The 23490-nt window shown below is 45.2% G+C and overlaps 1 protein-coding gene across 16 annotated transcripts in view; it reads right to left on the bottom strand.

Moving 5' to 3' along the window:
- LOC135908735 (uncharacterized) overlaps positions 1-23490 on the bottom strand; it is a 1076237-nt gene that overhangs the window by 805911 nt on the left and 246836 nt on the right. The window lies entirely within an intron of this gene.

Raw genomic sequence — 23490 nt, 5'->3', positions numbered from 1 at the left:
ATACTGGAACCGGATTTGGTGTGAGGAGAAAAGGCGGCGCAATACAAAGGTTGTCGCTACTTAAGAAAGCGGTGGTGGCGCGTGGATGCAGGGGATTTAGTACTGCCCAGTTCAGGAGAGAGGGCGTTTTTTAGCACCATTTTCGCAACGCCCCCTGGGCAAAGCAAGAGCCCCAGAGCCATGTAAGTGACGCTGAACAGGTAATTGGAAACGACATCCTATGTGCCGCTGGAGAAATCGTCGGCATATACGATGCGCGTTAGCTAAAGTGGTTTTTGGAGTTTCCCACACAAAGTTTGCTGCACATCAGTGTTGTCTCTTAAAGCGACAACGGACTTCATCGACACTGCGGAAATAAACACAATATATCACCGCGTAGCACAAGTACGACATGCGTACACAACTTTAACTAGCACGTCCCCTGCAATATAGAACACAGGCAGCAGTGCAAATAGCTTGGCCATTTTTAACAGTAGTCAAGAGACGGAAGTTGAAAGTATTAGTAATCATTTCTGCTTCAGAAATGCCGGCGCGACCAAGGCGCGGGCGTGTATCGTCCAGTAACTCGGTCGAGCGGTGCAGTGGTGATGCAGGAATGAACTCCGGTCATTTTCAATGCATCGTACACATATTCAATTTCTCGGCACGCGTGAACTTCAGGTACTGCTAGCGCATACGACAGAAGTGGTTTCCATACTTGGGCAGTGCACACACAAACGACAGACGAGAAAGAAGACAGGACAAGCGCTGCTCGAACAAATGAAAGTTGTTATATGAATAAAATGGTTATATACCGCGTAATTATGAAATTCATGTGGGTTACATATAAAAACCGTCATACGCTCCCGAGTGACGAATGAACAAGCACGCTTCGTTTGCCAGTTGTTTACTTCGTTCGGCGCACCATGTCGGTCGTCTGCTTTTTTCGTACCATTTCCTTGTGAATCGGCAGAATTTCACTGGTGGGATCAACCCTTTTGTGTTTACGTTGCTGTCGTGACAGCTAACAACACAATAATAATTTCCGGCCATCCGAAGAGGCGCCGTCGCAAACAAGAGATGTTTCGCGTGCAGCGCAAACTGAACGCGGGCGTGACCGTGAAGGGAAGCCGCGGCGGAAACCTACATCCTTTGGAGGTGAAATAGTTCCACCAGGGGATAAACGAGCGCTGGCGTCTAGAATGAAACTTGGCGTGCGGACGTCTATTTGTGTGTGTTGTGCACTCCAAGATGTTTGCGGATTACCTCTGCTGGAGCCAGCAGCGGTCGCAGATGGATATCGCAATGACACCGCAGCAATCGCATTTCGCCAGGTGAGGTCTGTTGTGTTCAGTTATGAAATGAGACCACAGAACACCTATACAAACTTAGAGAAGGGAAACTGTACCTTCCACAGTGCAACGGAAATAAGAATAGCGGTGGCGTTGTGAATTAAAGTATCGACCGAGAGATGGTGCTGGCAAAATCAAAACTAAGATCATCATCATTACGTAGTGAGCAATATGGCCGCTAGGGTAGCGGCTAGTGGGGTTCGTTGCGCTGCTCACTCGCTGGTTCTGGGCGTTTTGCTACCGCTTTCGCAGCAGTGTTCGTGTGCACGATACTCTAAAATGACTACCGATGCCGTTATTATATCGTCAGGTGACCGAGAGGCCTGAACTGGCAAAAAAAAAAACACGTCATACAAATAAGCTTACATTGTTTATTGTCAATCCTGAATGAAGCAGTACATGTACGCATTTTTCGTACAGGTCCGGTGATGCTAATGCGGTCAATGACTGAGTTTACAACGTACAGAAACACAGATAGCAATCTATTAACAGAATCAAATCTCAAATCGAGCGAAGCTTCCTCATCGTGTTTGGCATGCCACTAAAGAAAGGACAACGATGTTGTGCTCGGCTACACTCGTACTTGTTTGGCGTGCAGTGCTGTTTAACGTGTTTCATACTATACGTATGTTGTCTGCCTTCGACGATTTCTGCTAGATTAAAAAAAGAAACATAAGAAGTGCTCGGCAAATATGTACTGTCAGTAAGTTAAGCTCGTGCTGCAATGTCGCATTGTTTTCATAACACATTGGCTTGTCCAAGCGACATATACAGGCCTTGTGAACCTGTGCGAACCTATCTTCGCCAGCTAACCTGACACCCACACCTTCCACTGTCAACACTTCCAAGCACCAACCTTGACTGTCGTTTTCCTAAAGCTATTGCACGTCACGCAAGTATTATATCTGCCAGATTCCAGGCCACCGATATCCCCGCAACACCTCCATGGACATTGCCAAGACCACTAGTGAGGCTTCAGATACCCGGAATCATGAAGAAATTTCACGTTTCCTTCATTGGCTTGAAACAGCTCACCTTGTCCCATATATTTACATTATATAGTGGGACTGTGCAAGATATACCGATGGTTTGGTCACGCCATCTGCCACAACGGCCGCATTTGTCATCACACAACTTGGAATTACTCAACGATTTAGATTAGACCACAAATCGACATCTACGGCTGCGGAACTTGTGGGAATACGGGAGGCTGTCCGTTTCATGAGAACGCAGACACGTCATAAATGGACGATATTGTGCGATGCCAAATCAGCGCTACAGGCGCTACAATGTTTTTTTTAAAGAAAGGACCATACTACCTGCTCGTGCTGGAAATCGTGGAACTTCATCACAGTGCCGAGTTAAGTGGCCACGTGATCACCTTTCAATGGGTGCCTAGTCATTGTGGTGTTTTTGGCAATGAACTCGCTAACAGTGAGGCAAGATCGGCGTCCTCTACCTCTGATGAAGTACGGATTGCCTACTCGCGACCTGACACCAACTCCATGATTAAGGCACTCATGCAGGACCTTACAAAAGCTTACAGAGCCCACTATGACAACATTCACAGACGTCTATACATGATTGACCCAGACGGTAAATTCTGTTTGCCCCCGAAGCTTACACGGAACAAAACATCATTGCTACACAGGATTCGGCTTGGCGTTGCTTTCACCCGTCGCTACGCGCACCTCATCGGCCAATGGAACAGCCCTGATTGTAATCACTGCCAGATGCCTGAAACACTGCAACACCTACTGTGTGACTGTCCAGCATATATGCTGGAGCGAAGGACATTCGAAAGTTCCTTAGCCAGCGTTGGCAGGCAACCACTGTCAGAGGAAGCTATCCTCGGCCCATGGCCTGACTCTGCAATTTCAATACGTGCAACAAAAGTATTGTTGAAGTTTCTGCAGGACACCGAGCTCGACGAGTGGCTCTAGCAAGACAACTGTCTCATGTACATCATCACTCACCACTTCTCTTATCTTCATCATCCATCCCAGTACTCTCACTCCCCTTCCCTCTTGCCCAGTGCTGAGTAGCAGACTAGAGCGCACTATCTCAGGTCGACCTCTCTGTCTTTCCTATCAATAAATCCAATTCAATTCAATTGGCCATAGGCACGAAGTGTAGAGGGGGAAAATTTTATGCTAACTTTTAGATCACATATTGTGTTTTCTTGATATTTCTGCTGCACATTTAGCGTTCAGGTGCAGCAGTAAAGGCACGCAAGTGGAGTACTCGTAGGAAGGCGAGGAATGTTATGGAAGCGACTGTGCTTACAAAGATCTCTGCAAATATTGTGTATAAACAAGGACACTAAATAAGCATATAGGTATGACCGACTAATGCTCACAGATCCTTGTAAAATACAATTTACGGTTTCCTGTTGAAAAAACATCTAGGTTTGCGTGTTCAAACAATGCAAAAAGTTACAAGGAGATGAACAGTTCAATTGTGTAACACAAATGAGCAAGGGAAGCCTCAGCCTGTAGCCAACGTTTCAACAGTCAAACATATTTGTGAGGGCCGTGGCGAATTTCCCATGCTAAGGCTTTCCTTGCTCTTGCACTGTTGATTGGCTGTATGTTAAGCCAAACTTCGAGTATATTTCAAAAACTTTTTGTGAACCCACTGTCCTCAGGTATGTCATCAGCTGTTTGAAGAGAAGGAAAAATTTATTTTATTGGTTTGTCGTGTTTGAGAAGCGTGGAGTAGGCCAGTTGTGTGAAGTTGCCTGTTCTAGCCATCTCTTACGCTGCAGGGCTATCCCAATTACTGATTTAATGCAAACTGTACATGAGCCTTTTGTAGTTAAAGGAAAAATTCGATATCCAGATCTAATTCTAATCCTATGACTTACCATCCTAACAATGTTCCCTTATATTTCGTCATGTCCTGTAGATATATTAGTGTACACATTACAAATAATGTAAATTGGACCCATAGGGAGTATGTGACGAACAATGCTATTCACCTGCTCGGGTACTTACAGTGGAACGTTTTGAAAGCACTGTCTACTTTAAAACTACACCTTTACAAGACGCTAACATGCTCAAAACGTGAATATGCATCTTCACAATGGGATCCCAGTCGCGTCAGTTTTATTACTTCACTTCAACTAGTACAAAATAACTCTGCTCGTTTCATTCTTTCTAGTTGTAGCCATACCGCGAATATTCACCTAGCCAATCGCCACAGTCGCGTTGTTTCGCTATTTCATAAAATTTTATGTCAGACCACACTACCTGACATATGACTACCACGGCCACAAGTACATTTCAAACCGCATCGATCCTCTCGGTAATGCAGGGATTGATTCTTGCTACACGAAGTCTTTCTTTCAATCTGTCATTCCCCGCACATCTCAGGAATGAAACCACCTTCCTTCAAGCATAGTAGCCATCACCGATAAGAAACTTTTTTTGCAAAACATTAGCTAACATTGCATAATCAGGAGAGTCATTGTATTACCAGTACTCGTTGCTCTTGTTCGTTTGTTTTACTCTACTGCTTTGTACCCACTCCCCTCTTTAATGGCACATGGCCCTGAGCGTACCTTAAATAAAAAATATATTAATAAAGTGAAGAGTGCGTGCCAAAGTTTCAGTGAACATGAAGCATCATTTCCTCTAAAATGGACTGAGTGGTTTTGAAGACTAAATTTCTTTGAGGTTTCATGTAACAAAATAACACTATGAGGGAACGTGTGATACTTGGTGGTAATGCCCGTCAATCTGATTCGTAGATAGTAGATGACAGAGTCTGTGCATGACCAAGTGGGAGCTTGCTATATGAAGAGAAAAGAAACAAGCTGGGACTCAACTTGTTCCTTCTCCGATTGTCATAAAACGCCCTTAAAACCAAGTAAGCTTGTATGTCAAATTTTATCATTAACGCTCGGTACGACACAGACTGCAGACTGCTGCTTTACTGATAGCGCTCACAGCCCTCTATCTGGTAAACTTGCAAACATTTCGTGGTGAGGCATGTAGTTCAAGAGAACCTGTTGTCATTATGGTCACCGTTGGGCTTCTTATGGCTTGGCGTGGGCAGCTTGCAAACCAATAATTTCTCTTTTGTCCTTCTTCCTGAAAAAAGAAACCATGAAGCCAGGATGAACATGCAAGCAAAGAATGGTGAAACGAAAGTTTGTCCAATTATTGAACAAATCACAGTTCTAGTTGAAGTGTTCAGAAACATACCTTGAGAGGATTCTGGCTCTGTGGTGACACATCCACTGTTGACTTGTACGTCCAGAGACAATAGAGTCCAAAGGAGTGATCAAAAAAAATTAATATAAGCAGAATCTTGGAGGCTGGGGGCAAAAGAAGAAAGCCTCAATTATTATGGTGGAAGCGTGGGTGAGTTTGTGATTCATGTATGGCTAAGGACAGCGCACAAAACGCTTCGTGACAGAAAATCATACACACACACCTACACACACACACACACAACACTGTTTTGAGTGTGCATTTCTTTGAATGCTGTCCTTTTGCGGGCTGTGCTTAGTGAAGCCTCGATTAATTTTTTTGCCAGCTACTAGGCAATAAACACACTAATTTTATCATGTATCAAATGATATTATTGGAACTGTCACCGGAAGTACACTTGCACTAATGTACTGTGAATTTATCGCTTTGTAGCATTCATGCAGATACAGCCAAAAGTATTTATTTTATATACTGTACTCCGTGTTATGAACTTTAGCAACGTAGCAAAATAGCAAGAGCCTTGTGTGAAGTGCCTTTAAAAGCAATAGCTTTATTATGATTTTCCAGTGTGAAAAAAAATTGACTACAGAAATCTGTTTTATCCGCCTCTGAAGAGCAATATTTTTACGATTTTCCACTTTGAAAAAAAATGATTACAGGAATCTGTTTTATCCACCTCGAACCCGAAGAAATAGAAAGTTGAAAATTCGAAGCATTGTTTTTACTCACCGGTGCCAACACCCAGAGGCTGCAAGGTTAATCCGCTTTTTTGGGTAGTTTCCAGACAGGCTGTGCTCAGTTCCAGATGCGAGTTTTCACGCTAGCTAGTACATTTCTTGTCATGTAACCCGTCATTACGTGGCCAGAGGGGGCAGATCACCGACGACGGAAGCCGCGTATGTAGCCATTGCGCCACACACTAAACAATTTCTCAACCTTAAGGGTGTAAAAAGGGTGTTAAACACATTTACACTCTACAGCACACCCTTCCAGCACCCTATTTGGGCGGCAGCACCCTACGAGTAGGGTACAAAGGGTGCATTTACCGGAAGGGTGTAAACGAGGGTGCCAGAAGGGCGCTATAACTAATGGGTGCTGAAGTGCTGATAAGGGTGTACAGTAGGGAACAAAATTTTGTGGACCATGTGATCAGCAAACGAAGCGGATAGCTTTTAGAGGCCGCCCGGCTAGCCACCACGGCCTCACCAGGAGCCTTGCCAACGTAGCGATCGGCTGAGTGGCGGCAGCGTCTGGCCGAGGTGAAGGTCCAGAAGCCATAGTGCGCAAGCTCATTATACCATCGGCTGTGTACGGCACTTGGGGAGCAGAAAGAGCAGCATTTTGGACTTTCACCACTTGTGCGGCTTCCAGCCAGCGGTTAATACGGCTATCGGCTTCGTTTGCGGAATACGTGGCCTACAAACTTTTGTCTTCCACTGTACATGTAGTGTAGTACACATGAAACAATTTCTCACCCTTAAGGGTGTAAAAAGGGTGTTCAACACATTTACACCCTACTGCACACCCTTCCAGCACCCTATTTGGGCGGCAGCACTCTACGAGTAGGGCACAAAGGGTGCATTTACCGGAAGGGTGGAAACGAGGGTGACAGAAGGGTGCTATAACCAATGGGTGCTGAAGTGCTGCTAAGGGTGTACAGTAGGGAACAAAATTTTGTGCACCATGTGATCAGCAAACGAAGCGAATAGCTTTTAGGGGCCGCCCGGCTAGCCACCACGGCCTCACCAGGAGCCTTGCCAACGTAGCGATCGGCTGAGTGGCGGCAGCATCTGGCCGAGGTAAAGGTCCAGAAGGCATGGTGCGCAAGCTCATTATACCATCGGCTGTGTGCGGCACTTGGGGAGCTGAAAGAGCAGCATTTTGGACTTTCACCACTTGTGCGGCTTCCAGCCAGCGGTTAATACGGCTATCGGCTTCGTTTGCGGAATACGTGGCCTACAAACTTTTGTCTTCGACTGTAGATGTAGTGTAGTATATTTGTTAATGTACACAGGATACAAAGAAAGATTTAAACTAACAGGGCCACTGGAACACAGTAAGGCTCTTGTGCAGGACAAATATTTATTTTTCTTGCAAAATACGAGTTTGTTTTGTCATTTCTTACCTTCAAAAATGCATTGTAATTATATATGCATATTGTTCATGCAATTGTATTGCAGCGGCAAATACAAATGATAAATGTTATTGCAGTGAATGGTGTAACTTCCGTTTCCAGAGAGATTTCAGAGATTCACAAGATGTAAGAAAGCCGACATCTCAGTCATAGCTGCACGCGTTATTATTGAGGTTTCACAAATGAGTCACAAGAACAGTTGTCACTCGAGAACTAGTAGGGTGCAAGTTATTAACAAATTTGATGCAAGTGCGATTTACAACTGAAGTTAGATAAAGCAGTTAAGTGTTGCAGTTTGCTGTTATAGCTTTTCACAAGAAATTCCTGTTACTTGTTTAGAAAAATGAACGGCGTGTGCTTACAACACTTCTACCATTGTGTTCACACATGTAGAACGGCTCTATTTAAAATTCCGAAAATGAAGTTAGAACACTGTACTCTTCTGTGGCACTCACGACATACACATGAAAGTGCTCATCAAAAGAGACAGTCTCGAGTAATTTAGCCAGAACCAATAGCAACTGGTTTACATAATATAGTTGACGCACCAGCAAAAATTCTGGCAGACCATCTTCTGGAACACTTTTGACCAGGCAGCATCCTGCACTGTATGTCCTGCCATCAAGAGCCACAGATTTGACAACCGTTGCATTTGTGGACACAAGATTATTCACAGTTATGAAATCTCTAATACAACAAGGTAGGTGCTCGTATACCATGCACCTCACGCGTGTATTGCGGGGAGTTGTTTTGTCATCACCTGCAGTGAATAAAAAACTCTGCAAAAACTGGTGCCTCATGGCAAGACTGTGAGCAAAATTCTTCCAGTTGCGTATTTTTCGAGCAATATCTTTAAAATATTGGTGCTTTGCCTTTAACGCATTGCCCATAGCAGCCTCAATGATCCGAAGGGTAGTGTATGAGGTAATTCACTTTACATGAAAGTGATACTGATGGAACCAATGCTTTGAAGTCAAGACAAAAGAAATGAATCTTTCTTTGAAAATAGGCAATATGTGCAACTGGAATTTTATGACTCATTACAATGTCAACAATTTCTCGGAGAGGTAGGTAAAGCTGCCAAACTGCATTGTCTGAAGGGACGCTATCCCCAACAAAGAAGGTTAGGTTTCGAAATAGGCAAAATACTCCTGTTGCCGACCCCTTCAAAACAGCTTTTCCTAGAAGATATGGCTTAGAAATGGGCTCTGGTTGTCTGCCAATATCATGAAGATCATAAATACATTCTGACTTGCTTTTGTTCAAGTCACCACGCGAAAAGAATCGTTGTTCAATTAATGAAGAGATTATATGCCGCAGTGCAAATGGTATGACTCCTTCAAGCAGGTCATGCATTATATAGGGTGGAAGGTGTAGCGTCGGTTCAAAGACGGGGCACAAAAGAGCACATGGCTGTGACTGAAACGCCACAGCTGATAAAATTCACCGTCTTTAAACCCGTGCGCCTGGTAGCGGCTATCGAATGTCGGACGCACAAACTGGCTGATACATTATTGTTGTCTAATTAAAACTAACCTGCGTGATGCTGCACAAAGGAAACGACCCCCCGTTTGCAAATATAGCTACCGTACAAATTGAATCGATACACAGTACGGTCTGCAATCGATATCAGTGGGCTGCTGCTCATTCACACGTCAGTGAGGTGTCAAAACATTTATTCAAGTAATAAAGCAGCGGTTTTAATAACATACGTTTAACAAAAGCAATTGTCTGTTTATTTTGCAAAAAATTGCGCGTTGACTATGTTTCACGCTTATGATATGTACATTTATAGATCCAATATTTAGCCGCGTTGAGCGCCCCTAGCAGAAAATATAGAAATTAAAGTATGCGACCAAATTACAGTAGCTCCCCTTGCGCGCTTATCCTGGAACGCACCGCGGTTGATTTTTTGCCCTGTGTGGCGATCGGTGCAACTTGAGAGTGTGCAGGGTCTGATATGACTTCGAATGGAGGAGGGTGTTGGAACTATTGAGTGCGCCGTGCTTGTGATGAATAAATGCCATTGCACTGGGTCTAGAATAGCGAGCGATTCGCGATTCGCGGATCCTGATCGGATTTGCGACGCTGTGGCTTCAATAAATGACCGATGAGTGAGCAGCAATCTCAAACGACTGCTGCGATACGCACTCCTCAGCATCGTCGTCCCCCTCGGCACATCGACGCCTTGCAAGCAGCTACAGTGACGTGCCGATAATTATTTACTGTGCACTACGTCGTCACAATGTAAGCAATAAAACCGTCTTGTGGGGCCATCTCAGCCCCTGAAGATATGTGCACAAGCCAGCGACAGTCAACGCGTTGTTTTGGATAGTGATGCTGAGTACGTCACCGATGACAGTGTGTTGTGCGTGCTTTATGTCGGCGGGCAAGATTGTTGATGCCACTCAGCTCGGCACCGCGTCGCTGTTTCCGAAAAATAAGTTGGACGTGGCCCAACCATGGTGGGTGCGCGCACAAGAGTTATATGCCTCGCGCGGGGCATGACCTCTGGCTTTGATTGACAGGCGAACTCGTGCTAAACTCGTTCATCGCGAAACCGCCTCCAAGTTCAACTCGGGAACATGGCGGCGGCAGCAGCAGCAGCAGCCTGTCATTGCATCCAGCGGCAGCAAGCGTCAGTATGACCGTCTGGACCAGTTCACGTACATGACCAACGTGGAGTTTCAGCGTCATTTTCGCCTATCCAAGACATCCGTGCGCTGGCTGTATGATGAGCTAGGCGAAGACTCCGTTGTGGAGATAGCGTGGCGGGCTTCATTCGCTCACCGTCGAAGAGAAAGCCCTCGCCGCCCTCCGTTTCTACGGTCAGGGAAGTATCGGTTCCGAGTGTTACATTGGAGGTCATCAAACTACTGTGAGCCGCTGTGTCAGAGATGTGTCTGAGGCGGTTATCGATGCGGCAGTGCGTAAACGGTGGCTGGCTTTTCCGAAGACTGCTGCAGAGCGGGCATACATAAAAAAAAACGCTTCATACTTCGCGGAAACATTACGAACGTATTCGGGTGTGTCGTCGGAACGTACGTAGGCATTAAGGCGCCTTCAATGTCAGCGTTACTGGGATTAGCATTGAAGCAGTGTCTAGACACGCCATATTGCCAAATTTGTCACTTCTGTGTAGCCGACATAAATTTTGTGTTACCGACATCTCGCATGCGCCTGCCTATGATACTAACTTTTTCGGTGGTTGCTGACTTTTTGCCGATTGTTCTACTTGTCTGTCAGGGTGCCTTCCAAATGGCTCACTTTCTTGAGAAAGCGGTTAATTAAGTATAAATAGATATATGAATATCGCAAATTGTGTGAAGTACAATATGAATGCTAATCTCATAAAGAATGTGACGTTCTTCATTGGTGAAGTTACTTAGTATGCATAATGCTGAATTTTGGTCATGCGTGATCTATCGGCCACAGTATGAAACAGCGAGGTATTGCACTATTCGTTGCAGCGCGAGATACGGAAGTTGCGCCAAGCCGGTTGGGTCTATGCATTTGCGGCGAAAGGAAAATGCATCGAGAATCTTAGTGTGCTGGCTTCCATGAAGAAAATACTTCAGAGTGTTTGCTCTGTTCACTGTTGATGCATGTGCCCGAGGCTCAGTGTGTTTGTTTTTGGGCAGGGGGGGGGGGGGGGGCAGCGTTATTCTGGTTTAAGAAATCATATATTTTCGTCGCATAAAGGGGCTCTAATTCTTAAGCAGTAGAACATTGCAGATTCGATGCTCTGCAGAACTCCGTGTGTGTGAAAATGAACCACTGTGATGCACAATTGGGGACCAAGGGTCGTGCACTCAAAGGTTCTCACGGTTCTCTTAGGCGGAGCCTCCGAGAACCAAATTGAGGACAAAGCCGTTGGTTTCGAAAACACGCACAAACTTATAATGGAACTAAAAAGGCTTAACATAAATAGAAGAAAATAGAAAACATAAAAGAAACACTCAAATAGACATCACGGCAGTAAGAAACACACTTGGGGCTAGTATGAAGTTAACTAGTGCGCGAGTCCGGGCTTGCCATGACGGCAGGGACACATAACAGTCTCGGCGCGACGACGTGGCGACAAGCTAACGAAAGAAGTTGCGCCGGTCTCACCAAAGGTCGTGGTGTAAGTTGGTTGACCGGGCCACCGGAGCGCGCCAGCTCTGGCTTGGAGAGGTAAGGCAGGCTGCTTCGCGGCACCAGCAGACGGCGGCGGCGTTCCGGCCGGGCAGCTGGGTGTAGAGCTTGGGCCCTTAGCCGCACTGCTCTCATCCTACCCACGGGCATAGAAGCTCCAACGCCGGCCTCGGACAGCAGGCGGCACGACAGACGGGGGCGGCGTTCTGGCCGGGCTGCTGGCGTAGAACTCGAGCCCGTAGCCCGACTGGTCTCGTCCTGCCCACGGGCGCAGAAGCTCACCTGCCTTGCGCAGCGGGCGGCACGCTCGGGTAGGCGGGCGATGCACAGGAAGGGGCCGGCAGGAGGCCCTGATCAGGTGAAGTCCTGGTGGCTCGGGTCCAGAACCCGACGGCCCGTCTTCAACTCCCGATCCGGTGGTTGACCTCCTCCTGGCGTCACTTCCTGGAACTCTCCTGGTGTCTCCCCTGCGTCTCCCCCTTCTGCCAGCGCGCCTCGCCTTTTCTTCCGCTCTAGCCGATTAGGCATTCTCGTATTGGCTGCCTGACGCCTGTGGTCTTTCCTAATTGGTTGGTTTTTCTTCTTTTAGTTGCTTTTCTTGCCCCGCGCGTTCACGTGCCAGATGCTCTTCGGCGTTGTCTTTCTCCTTCCAGCAGGGAATTCGCCTCGGCGCGCGCACTCTTTTTCGTCTGTTCCTGTCCGTCCCGACCAGCGCACTATGTCGCGCACCACACATCACACAAGCCCCCTTTCTTTAACTAGTTTTTCTGAAGAAAAACTGCCGCTCAGTGCGCGACATAGTTCACGCATGCTCGGAACACTAGAGTCATGGTCCGTTCACAAGAACGCACTGTATGGTTCCAATACACAGTTCACTGAACACACAGATAGAAACGTTTTTTATTTCATAATACCCCTAAAGGCCCCCGAAGGGGTATTACATAGGGGGTACAGATACATCAAAAAGATGTGAGCTTTGCGCGTTACGGAAAAAACAACAACAACTGAAGTACACAAAAGTTATACAAAAGTACGATATTTAGCAAAATACACAAGTAAAACAATATACGAAATACATTAGGCAAGTGAAACTCAGAAAATACAAAACTGTCTGAGAAAATAAATTAAGGGAATAAAATAGGTACAATGTAAAAGAAGTAAAACGGGGTGTTGCTCGAAAATGCGTCAGTTGTCACGTTAACAAATTAATAAGACATGAATCGACTTGTACAATGTGCGCGCAGAATGGTAAGACAAATGATCAAGACAATATATACACTGAACAACGTATGAAGAAACGGTACATGATGGATATTTACACGTAACTATTGCGTAATAGTTCCTGAAAGGATGCGAAATTGGTTTGAGTGGCAATGTGTGATGGTAGGTTATTCCATGCAACAATTGTTCGGGGAACAAAGGAGTTAGCATAGTTAGCTGAGCGACAACTGATGCGTTTTATCTTGAAGATATGGTCTGTGCGTGGAAAGAAGGCTGTCGCTGGTTCGAAGATACGGTGAAGGTGCGGATGATGATAAAGTTTGTGCAGCAGTGAGAAGCGGGCAATTCTGCGGCGATGAGATAAGTCGTCAAGCTGAGCGCGAGCTTTTAGTGCTGAAATGCTAGTATAGGGTGAATAATCAGAAAAAATGAAACGGACCGCGCGGTTTTGCAGTGATATGATTTCTTGGGCGATATATGTTTGAAAAGGATCCTAGATGGCTGATGCATACTCGATTTTGGGGCGTATTAAGGTGATTGATGCTAGTCTGCGTAGTTTAGCTGGAGCATGCTTAAGGTTGCGTTTGAGGAGGCCTAAAGAGCGGTTAGCTGATGCCAACGTCAGGCGGATGTGATGATGCCATGTTAGATCAGACTGTAAGTGAACACCAAGGTACTTATATGAAGTTGTAAGTTCAATTATGTTGTTAGATATTACATACGATGTTGGAATACGGTGGTTGCGCCTAGTAAATGATAATAACTTCGTTTTAGCTGTATTAGCGTTTTAGCCGTTAAAGGAAAACACTAAAGCAAAGAAAGTACAAGTGAAAAAAAAATGGTAGCGTCAAAGGCTAATAGCATGGCATTGTGAAAACAACCTTGCTATGTTAACGGTAACATCAAGAGCCGCAGGGTTGTAGTTCCCCTGTGTTTTACTCATGTAGTCCGCCCTGCGAAGTTCCGCACGTTGACTTTCTTGAAGGTCATCTCCAAGTTTAATTGATTCTACACCCGAGCCACCATTTCTTTTGAAGGAAGGTAAAGGGGTGTCCGTCTCCTCTTCCTCCGCCACGATGAATGATGCTGACTGTGGGGAACTTTCAGGTTCACGCTCTTCATAGCGCTTCAGCATGTTTATATGGAACAGCTTTGTAGTATGTCCCATGTCCAACCAGTAAGCAAAGTTGTTTTTTTTTCCTGTAACCATGAAAGGTCCCGTCCAGTGCATCAACAGTTTGTTTGCCGTCGTTGGAAGCAGGGTGAGGGCATGGTCACCAAGATTCAGCTGGCGTATCTTGCTTCCCCGGTCATAGTAATTTTTCTTGGTCGTTTTAGATCGCGACAAGTTCTGTTGCAACAACCGCAGTGTCTTTTCCTGACGTTCTCGGAGATCCAAGACATACCCGTACATGTGGTCTTGATTTCTTCGCATAGGTGGTCTCCTGTCCGTAGTTCCTTAAGTAGACTGAGTGGGCCTCGGACGTGTAGAGCGTAAGTCAACTCGAAAGGAGAAAACCCCATGCTGGCTTGAGGCACTTCACAATACGCACATAAGAGGGGTGCTAGTAATCGGTCCTATGACTTTGGCTCTTCTTGACACATCTTGCGTAGCATTTGTTTCAACGTGCCATTAAATCGCTCCACCAGACCGTTACACATGGGATGGTACGGCCTCGAGCTTAGATGTTTGATAGCCAGCAAGTCATTTATCTCTCTCGTTAGGTCCGATGAGAAACAGGAGGCCCGATCGCACACTATCTCACGTGGACACCCAATGCGAGAAAACATTTCTATCAGTCTTTTGGCCGCCGTAGCCGAATCGATCGACGGCAAAGCTATCGCATCTGGATATCGTGTGCAAAGTCCACCAAGGTCAGTATGTATCGGTTACCCTACTTTGGCGTAGGCTTTAAGGGTCAAATTATGTCCACCGCTACTCTTCCAAATGGAGTGTCTATTAAAGGCAAGCGACCAAGAGGTGCCTTGCCCACCTTGCTCTTAGGATACGTTCGCTGGCAAGTGTCGCAAAAGCGTACGTATCTTCTGACTGCTTCTTGAACTCCTGGCCTGCAGAAGTATTCCAGAACCCGATCAACTGTTCTCTTAATTTCTTGGTACCCTGACATAAGGCTTTCGTGTGCCAAAGTGAGCACTGGGCAGCGTAATCTTTGAGGTACTACCGCTTGTTCGGTCATTTTGCCCGAGGGTAGTCGGAAACGACGATACAGCACTCCCCTTACTACTTCGAATGAGTAGGACGCTAATCCTTTGCCTTGGAACACTTGACCCAGTTTGTTTCTGCAAGATTCTAAGGTCTTATCTTCGTTCTGGGCCGTGGTAAGATCCTTTCTTCTTATATTCAAGGCGCTGATATTGATCGTGGATGTTTTCGGCTGTTGGTCTCGGCTCTTGATGCCGACCAGCAAAGCATCCGGGGAATGGTCTTCTCCCTTGGTTCTTTTCCCACTTGCTATACCATCTTCGATAGGCTTCTTCTTCAGCCTTTCTGTCCAGGGTTTATCTAGATCATGAGCTTCTCGTGATCCTGGCACATTTCCGATAATAACATCATATGAAGCAGCTGTCATACACTTGACAATCGACGTACCAGAAAAATGAGATGAATGAATTTCAACCTTACCCTCGGGAACTTCAATGCTGCTGCCATCCGCCAGGAGAAGCTTAGCGGTGGTACCTGTCAGAGCCTTGTCAGGTACGAAGGAACGACGCATGACCAGTGTATTGCTTCCCGTATCTCGCAAGACTGATGCTGTCTGTCCGAAGATGACGCCCTTTAGCACTGGAATCTTGCGTGCTACAGTCCTTGTGGGGGTCTTCACCGCGCTAATTATGTCTTCTTGTTCAATGACTGCTGTGTTGGGATCTTCCAGGCACTCTTCTGGCGACATTAGGCAAGACGTCTTCTTTGGTGGACGGTGTCTCTTGGTGCAGGCTTTGACATCATGCCCGGGCTTACGGCAATATCCGCAGTACGGTTGCCTTAACTTAGATCGGCAGTCCGAAGCCCCGTGATCCAGTTTTCCACATGCGAAGCATCGCATTGGAACTCTCTCGGATGAGCTTCCGGTTTTCTCCGTAGGGTTACCGTCTTCCGATTTCTGCCGGAACACTAACAAATTGGGCTGTCTCGGAGCCTCTAAGGAATTATCGGCAGCTTCGGTCATGTCATCTAGCTGGTGGTAGCCCTTCTCGCGCAGGAAGAGTCCTAACCGGTGATGACAGTAGTTCAGAAACTGCTCCGCCAACACTAGGTTGCGAAGTGCCAAATACTCCTTTTCCGTTTTGGACATTTCCACCCACTGATCAAAGAAACTCAGTAGCCTAGTTGCGTACTGCTTTCCAGTTTCGCCATCTTGGGGTTTGCTCAGTCGGAACTTCTCCCGGTAGCCTTCCGCCGTAAAACGAAAGCGCTGGAGCAACGTGTAAAAGCGTGCCCTAATGCCAAAGTAGGATGAGCGACATGCAGCATATTTTGGCATTGATCATGTCTTGTAACTGCTATTTTAATTGTGGGCCTCGCTGTCACCCTTTCCCTACGGTACTCCCTTTACTGAAATGTGGCACTGTCCTTCCATTAGTGTCATGATGGTGATGGTAATGGAAGCAGTGAGGCTGGTTAATGCTTGCCCCTTCGATTCCTGTGAGTTTAGTGGTGAAGAATATGGCACCTGCACACACCTGTGCTGCAAAATTTAACGGTTGTGGTGATTTTTTGGAGAGCGAACTTTTGTTGGGACATTTCAAAAATGTGCGCCATTGTGGCCTAATTACTGGAGCATTGGTGAGGTTAAAGATTGGAGGTATTGGTATAGAAGCTTGAAGTTAAATCGCACAACAATCCGATGGGACACATAGAAGAGAAATAGAACCAGCAGAACGCTCTGCTGTGCGTGTTACATTTCTTTGTGAGCCTTCGAATTGTTGCACGATCCAACTCCAAATAGAGCATTGGGCTTCTTTGATGCAGGAACAAAGAAGTGTGAGCTATTCGACAACATGCCCGTGCCTTGTCACCCATTTATGGAAGCCTGAAGGTTTCCAAACAAATCTTTGTTTTCAAATCCACCTCTTCATGTAACAGAAGCACTGATTGAAAGAACGGTCATACAAAAATAATGGTGAAATGAAAGGCCTTTGAAAAGTGTAATTTGTATATTGACACTGTTGACATAATATGCGCCACACCGGACTCAACAATTGAACTGAACAGAGCAGTTTGTTTCCTAATTGAAGCACAAGCTTCCATTATATGCTGTGCAGATAACCAAGCTCAGTTTCGTTTGACATTGTACACAACATTCACTGTAATCTGCTTTTGATTCTAAAGAAGTGTCAAACACCACCTCTTTTTCAATGACGTCATCGGAATATTTGGGGATACTTTTTACAGCCCCTTATAATGGAAGTGTGGCCAACCAGCTTTGGTTGGATGCCTTTGTAGATTTCCGTTCTTGATCATTGTGCGCTATCAAGCTGCTAAAGTCTATGCAACCGGTGCAAGGCATTACGTGATTCTATAGTAAGATACAACTTTAGGAGGCCGCGAAATTTGCACTTCAAAGGAAGGTGAACACAAGCCTGCACTAATGGGCACGCACTCTAGACTGACGTCATGCCGCCTGGTGCACTAATAACTGCTCATTGGAGAGGGACTATTTCTTCAGACGTGGAGGCAATCGGCTGCTGCGCTTTGGTCATCTGGGCGGGGTCTCTCCAAGTGGTATCCGACTGTAGAGGATGCCGCTTTTCATGCAACACAAAAGGACAAAGTGTACAATTATTTGGCCTATGAAATGGATGCATCACAAGTGAGCTATGCAAGGGCTTGAGCTGTGTGAAAATTAGTACATGCAAATATATGACATTGTTCTGGAATGTGTGGTATCGAACATTCATGTAATGGCATGTTTGAATCGGGGTGTGTTGCATTCATATGCACAGTCTTTAGGTGATAGCATTATTAAGCTCCTGCTGTTTCCTGTCTTTTCATTGTGAATTAGACACACCATTCATCTTGTGGCTAATCAACACCCACTGTATTCTTGTACATAGAAAGAAGAAACAGCACAATGACGTGTATGCTGCATTGGTTTATTTTTCATTTACATGGTCCAAGAGTGGCGCAGGTTGTCTGTAATATTCGTGACGCTCGCAGTCATGCAGAGTTGAAGAACTGAGCGCACTCACAGAAGCAGCACCGGAAACTTGTTTCTTCAGCATTACGCCGTTAACAGTAGGTGCGCGTTGCGATCTGTAAAATCGCCGAAGCTATTGGCAGTGTTACGGGGTGCACGGAAAAATTGCAGGCGGAGGAGCAAAACTATCCAAGAAATAGTCATCGTCGAGCGTGATCACTACGTCGCATACTGCAAGCTCGTTCTGCGAGTCTGTTTACACTGGGCCTCTTCAACGCTTAGCCACCAAGCCGGCCCAGTGAATCGATGTGATGACGCAACCACAGCGTTCCCTCGGGGTATAATTTGAAGCGTACTAAACTACAAATTGGTCTAATAAACATTCAGTGCACATCTTGTAAGCTTTAAAATGCTTCTAAGCCACATAAAGTAGCTAATAATACTGTACTAGATGCATTTGTTTTATAACTTGCTTGTGCATGTAATGCACTCGGTGGAACGACAAACAAGTGAAAGAAGGCATGACCATGCACTGACTGTATGATCACGTGAGCCCCAGTCTGTCGATCGCCCAGAAGCCAACGCCCAAGGAATGATAGCCACTCAGAGTGAATCTATATAAAAGAATGAAACTGGGCCTCTTCGATGCTTAGTCGCCAAGCCGGCCCGGTGAATCTATGTGATGACGCCACCACAGCGTTCCCTCGTGGTATAATTTGAAGCGTACTAAACTACAAATTGGTCTAATAAACATTCAGTGTACATCTTGTAAACCTTAAAATGCTTCTAAACCACATAAAGTAACTAATAATACTGTACTAGATGCATTTACTTTATAACTTGCTTGTGCATGTAATGCACTCGGTGGAACGACAAACAAGTGAAAGAAGGCATGACCATGCACCGACTGTATGATCACGTGAGCCCCAGTCTGTCGACCGCCCAGAAGCCAACGCCCAAGGAATGATAGTCACTCAGAGTGAATCTAGATAAAACAATGAAACTGGAGACTTGTGGAAAGATAAACTGTGTCTCGGTACCATTTGTGCTTTCGTCTTGGAGTGTCACCAAAACTCGTGCAGATCCCACGTTTCGCCAAACTCGGCGCATCCTGCATAGCACCCCAACTCTTCTGCTTTGCCTCTCCAGGTCAATGAACATGCATTGCAATTTGTCCCCAGAGTTACTAAGCAAAGCAATATCATCAGCAAGTCAGGTAGTCTTCATAAACACTTATCCCGAATTCTTCCCAATCCAGGTATCTTAATATCTACTGTAAACAAGCTGTGAATAGCATCGGAGAGATCGTATCTCCCCGCCTGACGTGTTTCTTTATTGGGATTTTGTTGCATTTTTTTTACAGAGGACTACAGTAGCTGTGGGGCCACTATAGATATCTTTCAGTATTTTTACATACGGCTGGTCTACACCCTGATTCCGTAATGCCTCTATGACTGCTGAAATTTCGACTGAATCAAACGCTTTCTCTTAATCAATGCAAGCTATATATAAGGATTGGTTATTTTCCGCAGATTTCTCTATCACCTGATTGATATTGTGAATATGGTCTATTGTTGAGCAGCTTTAACGGAATCCTGCCTGGTCCTTTGGTTGACGGAGGTCTAAGGTGTTCCTGATTCTATTTGCGATTACGTTAGTAAGTACTTTGTAGGCATCATAGAGTAAGCTGATCGGTCTATAAGTTTTCAAGTCTTTGGCGTCCCCTTTCTTGTGGATTGTGATTATGTGAGCGTTCTTCTAAGATTCTGGTACGCTCGAAGCAATCAGGCATTGCGTATAGAGGGTGGCCAGTTTTTCTAGAACAATCTCCTACCATCCTTCAAGAAATCTCCTGTTACCTTATCCTCCCCGGCTGCATTCCTCCTTTGCATAGCTCCCATGGCTATCTTTACTTCTTCCGGCGTTACTTGTGATTTTTCAAATTCCTCTAGACTATTATCTCTTCCATTATCTCCATGGGTGCCAGTGGTACGGTATAAATCTCTATAGAACTCCTCATCCACTTGAACTATCTTATCCATATTAGTAATGATATTGCCGGCTTTGTATCTTAACGCATATATTTGATTCTTCCCTATTCATAGTTTCTTCACTGCTTTTAGGCGTCTTCCGTTCCTGAGAGCATGTTCCATTCTACCCATATTATAATTCCTTATGTCAGATGTCTGCGCTTGTTGATTAGCTTGGAAGCTTCTTCCAGTTCTATTCTAGCTGCAGGGTTAGAGGCTTCCATACATAGCCTAGACTTGAGGAGGGAACGGAAGAAACTGATACATAAGAAGCCGATCAATGAGTTAGTGATAAGAGGGAATATAGAGGGATTCCGGATGAAGCTACAGAACAGGCTTTAATTAGGAAGAGGACCATAGTGTTGAAGCAATGTACGATGGGCATCATTAAGGCATCATTATGGGCATCTTATGGGCATCATAAGAGGTGTGCAATGGAAGTCGGTGGTAACTCAATTAGACAAGTTAGCAGTAAGCTATCGCAGGAGACGAAATATGTGATCAAGGAGCACATAATATGAGCAGGCCTAAAGGCACTTTCGGCATGGAATCGGCGATTTCATGTAAGTTTTTTGTTTCGTCGTGCTGTTGTCGTCTGGATTCGTGATATCGTCATCGTGATGTCGTAGTCGTGCTGTCATGTCGTCGATGAACACCCTAGAGTGTTTCGCACGTGGCTGTAAGTTTCGCTTCGTGATGGCCACGTTGTGTGTGGCCCGGGCGGAAAAGTGATCTTGAGGTAAAGGAGTACAAGGTTAGTGTAATCACCGAAAACTGCACTCTATTTTTCGGGACTGCTATTTTTATGACACTGAAAAAGTGCGGCGTAATACGTACGTAAGACCTGCGTGAAAGCTTTCTATCACACTTAAGAAGTTTCTCGATGAAAAAATTATATAATTTAATTTCGGCAGAACCCATCTCATGATCAACGCTGACGTTGACGCAATTGGCATTGAATCAATGTAGGGAATACCACATTGCCACCCCTGATACACGTGGTGTATGTGGCGTGTATGCTGCTGGGTTCCTCTCTCTCGCTTTCCGCTGAATACGCCAGGCCATCTAGCACGGCCGCCGTGAAGCCCTTGTGTGGCAACTGTATGAATGTACATTCAGACAAGATTATCTAAATATATGTGGCGGGTTCGGGTCCACTTAGCACCGGAGCAAGCCTCCTCCTCCTCCTCCTCCTCCTGCTCCTCATCATCATCATCATCATCATCATCATCATCCTATTTTATTTCCACTGCAGGACAAATGCCTCTCCCTGCGATCTCCAGTTACTCCTGTCCAGCGCTAGCCGATTCCAACTTGCGCCCACGAATTTCCTAATTTCATCGCCCCACCTGCTCTTCTGCCGTACTCGACTACGCTTCCGTTCTCTTGGCACCTATTCTGTAACCCTAACAGTCCAACGGTTATCTTAACTGCGAATTACATGACCTGCCCGGATCCATGTTTTTTCTCGTATAGCGAGTTAGATTATCCGCTATACCCGTTGCTCTCTGATCCAAACCACTCTTTCTGTCTCTTAACGTTATGCCTAGCATTCTTTGTTGCATCGCTCTTTGAGCGGTGTTTAACTTGTTCTCAAGCTCCCTTGTCAGTTTCCAAGTCTCTGCCCCATATGTCAGCACCGGTAAAATACACTGATTGTACACCTTTCTTTTCAGTGCTACCAGTCAGGCGCTAAGAATGTCCCTTGTATGCTGCAGTAAGGCTAAAAGCAGACGAATTCAGGGGGGTACTTTCGATCAAATATGCAGCGTTAGAACAGAGAGAAGACGATGACATAGAGGCAATGAATAAAACCGTAACTAGCCTGGCTTCAGAAGCAGCAATTGAAGTGAGAGATAACGTTCCAAGAAAAACAGTAGGCAAGCTCTCCCAAGTAACATTGGACCTAATAAAGAAATGACAAAGAATGATAGTGCCCAACTCAAGAGATAAGATAAAATTCGCTGAACTGTCAAAACTAATCAACAAGGCGAAAAAAGGGTTATTCGAATTTACAACTTGAGAAAGACTGCAGAAGCCGTAAAAATGCACGCAGCCTGAAATCAGTGAGAAGAAAACTTGTCGTAGGACAAACCAAGATGTATACACTGAAATATGAGCCGGGTAATATTATCAGCAATCTCGAAGGTACAGTAAAAGCAGCCAAAAAATTCTATACTGACCTGATCAGTGCCCGGGGCAGCTAGGATACCTCCATTCGAAGCAGTAATGAACAGGTTGCAGAAAATCCTCCTATATTTAGCGATGAGTTCACACGGGCCTTGCAAGACATGAACTAGACACGAGTACAAATTATAACAAACTGGAGGTATAGCAGAAGAAAGAGCTGAGGATACTTGAGAATTTTAATGGTGAACCCAAACATCTACCAACTATTCCTTTGTTTATTAAACACAATTTGCTCAAAGCGAGTAAAATATATGACTGCAAACTCCTGCTGCACATACATAAACATAACCTGCTACATTCAGCAAACACAACGCCAACTCGTTATGCACTGCGTAATGAACGGATAACACCACGGACACGTACAAATTTTGGAAGGGCTGTGCTCGGTTATCAAACACCCGCACTAATAAATCGTGTGGATTCCCAAATAAATTTCAGCATGGAACTCTATATATTAAACTCAGAAATAAGATGTTTTTTGTTGTAGGAGTGAAGTACTCTTTAACACAAGTGCATATTTATTTTTTCATGTTTCTATGTTTTCATTGTGTGTTAGTAGTTGCCATATCTTCACTTGAATTTTCCTTGCATTGTACATTATTTTCACTACTTCAAGATACCCTCCCTACTAAAAAATCCTATTTGTTTTCAAACGGGTTTCATCAAATAGGGTTATGGAACGGGACCCCGTTTGATCCTGTTCAGTCCTGACCTGTTTAAATCCCGTTTATTCCCGTTTAAACCTGACCCGTTTAAATCCTGTTTAAACCTGACCCGTTTAAATCCTGTTTAATCCTGACCCGTTTGAATCTTGTTTAATCCTGACCCGTTTAATCCCGTCCTATCTAACCCAGACCTGTTTGGCCCTGTTCAGACCTATTTTTTGCTACATCCATACCAGGTCCTTTCAGAATGGATTGATGTTGCTTAATATAATGCACTCTTTACACCTATTTTGTACACTTGTGTATTTGCGATCAGCATTGAAGAGAAGTAGATCTGCATTAGGTTCGCAACAAGAATGCCACTTTCATATGTAGGTTTGCCTGGTACATTGCTTGATACGAAGAT

Source organism: Dermacentor albipictus, unplaced genomic scaffold (assembly GCF_038994185.2).
Source record: "Dermacentor albipictus isolate Rhodes 1998 colony unplaced genomic scaffold, USDA_Dalb.pri_finalv2 scaffold_18, whole genome shotgun sequence".
Classification (NCBI taxonomy): domain Eukaryota; kingdom Metazoa; phylum Arthropoda; class Arachnida; order Ixodida; family Ixodidae; genus Dermacentor; species Dermacentor albipictus.
Note: the sequence above shows the minus strand (reverse complement) of the source record. Positions and strands in the feature narration are given on the sequence as shown.